At 35.0% G+C, this 8,007-nt stretch overlaps 1 protein-coding gene across 1 annotated transcript in view; it reads left to right on the forward strand.

The window, feature by feature from the left end:
• Positions 1–879: 879 nt before the first annotated feature.
• The window catches only part of LOC112621435 (olfactory receptor 6B1), a 16,079-nt gene continuing 8,951 nt past the window's right edge, over positions 880–8,007 (forward strand). Inside the window, exon 1 of the mRNA XM_025380870.1 lies at positions 880–925. The gene's annotated coding sequence lies outside the window, so the exon portion shown is untranslated. The remainder of the gene's footprint in view (positions 926–8,007) is intronic.

Raw genomic sequence — 8,007 nt, forward strand, 5'->3', positions numbered from 1 at the left:
TTCTTGGGATACTTATCAGAAGCCAAGTAAGTACTTGAGGGTTGTTTTCATTAAATTACTACTTTGCTCCCCTGTTCAAAGACAGATTTTGAATGGTTATAAATTATTGCCCCTGCTGAAATCACTTGGCATTATTTTTCTCACTGTAAAGGTTAGTATTAAAAATTTCAAAACTATATATGTGTGCCTTCTTAGTAAATACAGCACATCCAATCAAATGTAAACACATTTCAAACATCAGTTGAATTCAGCTTAGGTTTTCCCAAAACCTTGGTTAAAACATGAGACTATTGGATTTTTTTTTTTCTGAAAGTTTTCTCCTTTGATTCACAGAGGTCTCAATTATATCTTATTCTAGCTTAGAGCTGTGTGTGTGTTTGCTGGGGGTTTTTGTTTTGTTTTGTTTTGTTTTTAGTTTCAATCTTTGCAAATTAAAGAGGGCCAGAAAAATGTGGCATCAAGCAAGCAGATAAAGATAAGACTATGAGAGAAATTGCTAAGTGTGCCTAGCTTTGAGTATTTTCTTCTTTTTTCTGAGAAGGCCTTAAAGAAATTATGGTATACTTAGAATTGTTGAACACATACTTACTCTCCACACAAAGCTACAAATTGTGTGACCCATTTCACTTACCTGAAAAGTAGAGAAATGGCTTCTGCATCAGGATAAAAAGGGGATGGATCAAAACAAAAACTAAATATTTCTTATATTCAATGCATTTAAAGTACCCCTGTAATTGACAGAATGAACATATTAGATACAAAACCTTGTGTAAGAGGCTGACTTTTCCAAATAAACTTCTTTTATGGAAAAAAGTTGTACATTTCTCTCTGTTGAAAGAAAAGAAATAAAAGCCAGAGTGATAACTTAAAAATGAAGCTGCCACCCACAGGGGAGGAGGACTTGGATAGAGCCCAGTGACAACAAGTAAGTTTTAATTAGGTCTGATTAAGCACTTCCCTCTAGGAGGCCATCCTAAACCATTTCTTCCTGCTTCACAACCCTGTTTATTTGAGGCGCAGCAGGAAGTTTATACTTTACAGGTGGTCTTTCTTCATCTTGGTTTTTATCTCCATTTGGCTTACACATCTGAGCAAATTACTCACCTCCTGTGATTCCAAAATCAACCCCAAAGTGATATTACAAAGTTATCGTCATGAAAATGTGATCAGATAATATGTAGCCAAAATAGTTGGGAGCAGAGATTTATAGAGTTGTATCAGATATTTAATAGAAAAAAATATTTTTATTTTTATAAAATATTGATGTTTAAGGTATTTTCAACCTTGTAAAACTTAGTTATCTATTATTTTATACTCTAAATAAATGTTTATTTTCATACAAACTTTGTTTATTGTTTTATGTTCTTTTTCCTCAAGGGTATCTCATAAATTATCTGTTTCATACCCTGCAAAATCTGAATGTATCTTTGCCTGAATTATTTAAATCATAAATTTTTAATTTTCTCCTGGATCATTTCCATAAGCACAAATTCGATATGCCTTTGCCATCTGAAGGAAAAAAGAAACTCCTTAAGACCACATCATGCCTACCACTTGAGAATAAATCATTTTTAGATTTAAAAAAATAGACCATACTATGCATCACCTTACAGACATGGTCCCATTTCACTATGCTCCTTTACATAGAGATTCCCTGAAGGAAATAACTGCACCTTTCACTCTCATGTTCTCCCCTTCCATCACTCCCCATGAGATGCAAATTAAAGAAAGAAAAAATAAAATTAAAAAGAAAAAGAAACAAGCTTTCCTGTATTGGGCTGACTTATCCCAGAGGCAGCAACAGGCACAGCCCAGACCTAGGAAAAGCCTCAATAAACACTATCTGAGGAACTAGGACACAAAGGAATGTGCTCTGGAGACTCTTCCAGCACTCCCTCAACATAGGAAGGAGAAAAACAAATTTTCCCTTTTCTTATGGTATGAGTTTATAGATTTCTGTTCTGTGTAAGTAGTAACTTTAAATTTTCTGTTTTATCTAAGTGGTACAGTGAAGGTCATGAGTTGTCTGAGCAGGCCTGAGCAACAGCCACCTGGGCGTCATAGCGAAGGTTATGAGATAAGTCCATGCAAGATGCTAGAGCAAACCCTAGATAACAGCCATCTGGGCTGCATAGCAAAGGTCATATGTAATTCTGAGTTATGCACCTGTCACAATTTGATTAACTGCCTTTGTTCTGCCTCTGTATCCTTGCTTTCATGCCTCTATGCTTCATGCCACTGTAAGCTTGTTTCAAGCTAGCCCACCCCCTTTCCAAGGTATGTATATAAGTCAAGTGCTGTCTTTGTTTTTGGCCCAGCGTTTGGATGTTAAGTCTGCTGGATCTGAGTGCACTCAATAAAGATCCTCTGGTATTCACCCCGTGGTCTCTCTGGTCCTCCTGATTCCTGCTAAACTAAGGTTTTGATCCTACCCTTTGCCCAAAATCACTAGTGTATAAATCACTAGAATTTTTCATATTGCTAAAACCAATGGTCAATTTCAGTCCTCATCTCACTCAGCCTCTCTAGCAGAATATGATACAGTGGATCCCACATTCTCCTTGCATTCCTGTTACCTCATTAGAAAGTTCTCAGACTCCCATGCGGAAGCCACATTCTCTTTTAGATGTCTGTATATTAGATGGTTCACATTCAATCTCAAATCCAAGTACACTAATACCCAAGCTGATCTCATCTAATTTTATAATATCAGTAAACACTAAGGACTCCCAAATTATACACACCCAGCACAGCTCCAGTATCCAGCTGCCTACTTGATAACTCTATTTAGATTTTCACATATCCAGGCAAGTCTCTACTTTTACTCCCACCACCAAAATATTCCTCTTTATTATCTTAATATATGGCATAATTTTTATATCCTTGTTTCCTCCATTTTCCTCATTACATATTCAATCCATAATAAGCAAATTGTTTGTCTCCACATTCAAAATATTGATTTTAGAAGCTGTGTAGAATTATGAAAAGAACACCTGCCATGAAAAATTAAAGAGCTTCCTAAGCAAAAAAGTAAAAATAAAACTATTTTTCAGTGTTTGAATCTCATCTTTCATGACAGGTAAGTTTTGATTGAGTGTTGGACACTGTATTTGGAAAACTGTAGGGGTAATTTGAGGCTCTACATAATGTTATCCTCCTCAAGAAATGATTTATTTGACTTCTAACAGGCAATTATCTAGGAGCTACTTTATGAAGTGTTTTTATTTTTGTAATTTCTTCTTACTCCTAGAGAAGACTACTTTAGAAATCCCAGCTGACTACATAGATGTTTAGAAAAGATCTGTTCCTTAATAAGCCTGGAAAGGCAGCTGTTGCTTTCTCAGTTCTTTGAGTCTACCATAAGTTCTGCCCATTTTCTTAGTCTCTTGACCACTGTTACTCCGTAACATTGGTTTTAAGGCATTTTTCAGTTTTATGATTCATGATAAAAACAATTCCAAAGAAATATAGACATTGACACTATCAGACTTAACTATAAAATAACTGATTAACATATTAACATGTTTAAGAAAAGAGAAACCATGCTGGAGAATAGTATCAAAAATCTGGAGTCTACTAAAAGGAATCAAATAGTGTTTTTAAATTTAATTTTTAAAAATAAAATTAACAGTATCAATAGCAGACTAGAGAGAACTGCAGGGGATTTGTGAAGTAGAAGATAAGTCAGTAGAAAATAACCTGATTCAGGGGAGAAATAAAAAAAGAAGAAAAATTTAAAACAGTGTTAGTGATTTATGGGATATGCTAAAAAGGTTTAACATTTGGATCATGATGAAAAGGTCTAACCTACTTGTAACTGCAGACTCAAACTGAAAGAAGAAAGAGAATGGAAAAAAGAAATTTGTAAGACATAATGGTGAAACATTTTCAAAAATTTAATAAAGTCATCAAAACACAGATGCAAATCTCAAACCGGAAAAACACAATAGAAACATACCTAGGTATATCAGAGTAAAACTGCTGCGAACCAAAGGTAACACAATTTTTCTTTTTCTTTTATTTGTTTATTTTTGTGTGTGGTGGGGGGAGGGGTGGGACAGACTCTCACTCTGACCCCCAAACTAGAGTACAGTGGCACAATCTCAGCTCACTGCAACCTCCATCTCCCTGGTTCAAGCAATTCCCCTGCCTCAGCCTCCCGAGTAGCTGGGATTATAGGCGCATGCCAACACGCCTGGCTAACTTTTTTGTATTTTTAGCAGAGACAGGGTTTCACCATGTTGGCCAGACTGGTCTCGAACACCTGACCTCAGGCAACTCGCCCACCTCAGCCTCCCAAAGTGCTGGGATTACAGGGGTGAGCTGCCGCACCCAACCACAGTTTTTCTTTTTAAAGTATTCATAGAAAGAAATAAAATTATCTTTAAAGAACCAAGATAGAAGCAAAATGTTTTCTTCCCTAAAGGAGGATCGGAAATCTCTCTGCTCCTACCATAAGCCTTGCAAACAAAATCAACATTTGTTTACCTCTGGGGAAAGGTCAGAAAGCCTTCATGCCACTTGTCCAGACAAAAGTGAGTTGCTACTGAGGGAAAAGTAGAAGTGAAAGCAGTTTGCTCTTAGGGAAGAGGTAGAAATCCATTCAAGCTAGGATCCTGCCCTGCTACTAGGAGTCCACTAGGAAAATGGCAGAAACTCCCACCCATGACCAGTCACAAATAAAAAGCAGAGTCTGGCTGCCATGACTGGTGAGATGAGGTAGGAACACCAGTTCCCAAGTCTCAGGTTTATAGGGCCTGACTAGGATGGAGGCTGGATCAGAGAAAACAAGAATATCTTTGTCCCTGTCACAAGCCTTGCACCAAGTAAAAATCAACAGCACCTATTTCTGGGAAAGAAGCCAAAGTATGGAGATATCTTGTATTACAAAGGCAATGCTATGCTTGGTAAAATTTGGGTAGAACAGGAACACTGATTAAAATCTCCTATTTAGGTTCAACAAAGCATCAATTGTTCATGGTTGGAAGAATTTGAAATCTGTGGATCACCGAAAGTAATTATAGTAACAGTACCCAAAACACCTCAACCACTTACACACATAGTCTGACAGAAGGACCAGCACCCCATTTTTAAGTATAAATACTCTATAGCCTAGTCTCTACTATTCTTTTACCAACAATTTCCAGCATTTAATAAAAACTACATTTCAAAAGCAGCAAGAAAATACTTACTCTTTGTTAAGTGAAAACATTCAAAAGAATCAGAACCAGGAATGATCTAGACTGGATCTATCTATTAAACAGGAATTTTACCATAACTATAATTAGGATATAGCAGAAAACATGAGCAATGTGCATGAGAACATGAGAAATTTTAGTACAGAAATAAAACAGAATTTTTATTTTACTTTTTTAAGAAACAGAAATAAAACTGTTTCTTAAAAAAGCAAAATAGAAATTCTGGAAACAAAAAACACAACAAAAAAATAGATTATTTCTTTGATGGGGTTAAGACTGACTATCACACAGGGAAGAGTCAGTGAACATGAGGTTATGGAAACAGAAATTATCCCAACTGGAATAAAAAGAGAAGAGTGAGTGGATAAAAATAGAACAAGCTGTACAACAACATAAAACAATCTAACAGATGTTTAATTTGAGTCTAAGAAGAAGAAAGAGTAACAAGGCAAATGAAATATTTTCAGATATCATGGCTAAAAGTTTTGCAAAATCAATGAAAGAAATCCCAGATTCAATAAGCTCAGAGAATCATAAGCAGGATAGAGAAAAAAAATCATATTCAAATTGCCAAAACTCAGATACCAAAATAAAATCTTGAAGATATGCATAGAAAAAGAAATATTATACACACATACAAAGATAAAATGACAACTCACCTATCATCAGAGATGAGGCACAGCATAAGACAAAGGAGGACACCTTTAAAATGCTGAAAAGAAAAACAAAAAATCTAATCTGGAAATCTATACACAGTGAGAATTTCTTTCAAATATGAGCATGGAATACTTTTTCAGATAAACAAAACTGATGTACTTTATCGCATGTGAGTGCACTACGAGAAATATTAAATGAAGTTCTTCAGGAAGAAGAAATGTGATACCAAATGGAAATTTGAACCTACAAAAGAAATCAAGAGTGCCAGTGATGGCAAAAATAATGAAGGTAAAATAATTTGTTTTTATTATTCGTAAATAAGAACTGACTGAATGAAGTAAAAGTAGTAACTGTATTGTAGAGTAAAAGTAAATGTATTGTGGAGTTTATAACACACTTAGAAATAAATGCCAACAACAGTAGCACAAAGATGAGAGGGAAAACAATGGAAGTGAACAATTGTAATCTTTTTACACATTTTGTAAAGGACTATAATATTATTTAAAATTGGACTATGATAGACTAAATATTTATGTTTTAGGCTGGGCATGGTGGCCCATGCCTGTAATCCCAGAACGTTGGGAGTCTGAGGTGGGTGGATCACCTGCAGTCAGGAGTTTGAGACCAGCCTGGCCAACATGGCAAAACCCCGTCTCTACCAAAAATATAAAAATTAGCTGGGCATGGTTGTGGGCACCTGTAATCCCAGCTACTCAGGAGGCTGAGGCAGAAGAATCACTTAAACTTGGGAGGCAGAGGTTGCAGTGAGATGAGATCGCACCACTGCATTCCAGCCTGGGCAACGAGACCAAAACTCCGTCAAAAAAAAAAAAAAAAATTATGTTTTAAAATTTAGAGCAACTCCTAAACGCATTTCAACAAAGGCATAACTAATAAGCCAATATTAGGTATAAGATGAAATTAATAAAATTAATAAAAAGGTAAAAGTGTAGAAAAAGAAAACAAAAGCAAAAGCAACAACAACAACAAACAACAAATAGCAAAATGGTACACTTAAATACAACTTCATCCCCTAATAGCAGTAAAGGTAAATAGTCTAAAACACAATGATTAAAAAGCAGAGAACAACATGTAGAATTGAATAGAAAGACCCAACTATGTGCTCTCTGCAATCAATCAACTCATTTTTAATATAAAACAATAAATTGATTACATGTAAAAAGATAATGAAGCTCTACCACGCAACACTGTGTCAGGCAGCTGGAGAGACCATAATAATTTCTAATAAATTCCCATAAGAAGGTATATTACCAGAATTAAAGTAGGATATTGTATAATAATGGAGTTGATTTTTCAAGACAATATAATAATTTTAATAACCTAATAATAGCACTAAAAATACAGAAAGAGTAAATAGACAAACCCATCATTATTAGTGGAGATGTTAACATAATTTTCTCAGTATTTGATAGATCAAGTAAACAATAAGAAAGTCAGCAAATATATGGACGACCTGAACAATACCATCAACCCGGTTAACCTAATTGACATTTTTGTAACATTCTACTCAGCAATAGAAGACTACAAATGTCAACACATTTGAAATTGAAATTATACAGAATATTTTCTTTTAACACAATGATATTAAATTAGAAATAAGGAGCAGTGATATTAAATAAGAAATAATGAATAAACCAAAACCTATGGAAAAATCCCCAAATGTATGAAAGTTAAACTCTATACTTCTAATGAATCAAAAGTCAAAGAAATCACAAAGAAAATTAGAAAAAGATATTTCAAATTGAACAAAAAACAGAGCTTAGAGATAAATATGAAGCACTAAATGCTTTTGTTAGAAATGTCTCAAATCGATGACTCAGAGTTTTACCTTATGAAACTAGACTGAAAAGATAAAACTAAAGACAGAAGATGCAGAAGAAACAAAATAAGATAAAAAATGCTGAGGGAAAACAGGAAAATAGTAGAGAAGTTTAATGAAGCCAAGAGCAAGCTTTGAAAAGATCAATAACAGGCCGTACGCGGTGGCTCAAGCCTGTAATCCCAGCACTTTAGGAGGCCGAGACGGGCGGATCACGAGGTCAGGAGATCGAGACCATCCTGGCTAACCCAGTGAAACCCTGTCTCTACTAAAAAAATACAAAAAAAAAAAAAAAAAAAAACCAAAAAACTA

The sequence above is a fragment of the Theropithecus gelada genome, chromosome 3 (assembly GCF_003255815.1).
Source record: "Theropithecus gelada isolate Dixy chromosome 3, Tgel_1.0, whole genome shotgun sequence".
Taxonomy (NCBI): Eukaryota; Metazoa; Chordata; class Mammalia; order Primates; family Cercopithecidae; genus Theropithecus; species Theropithecus gelada.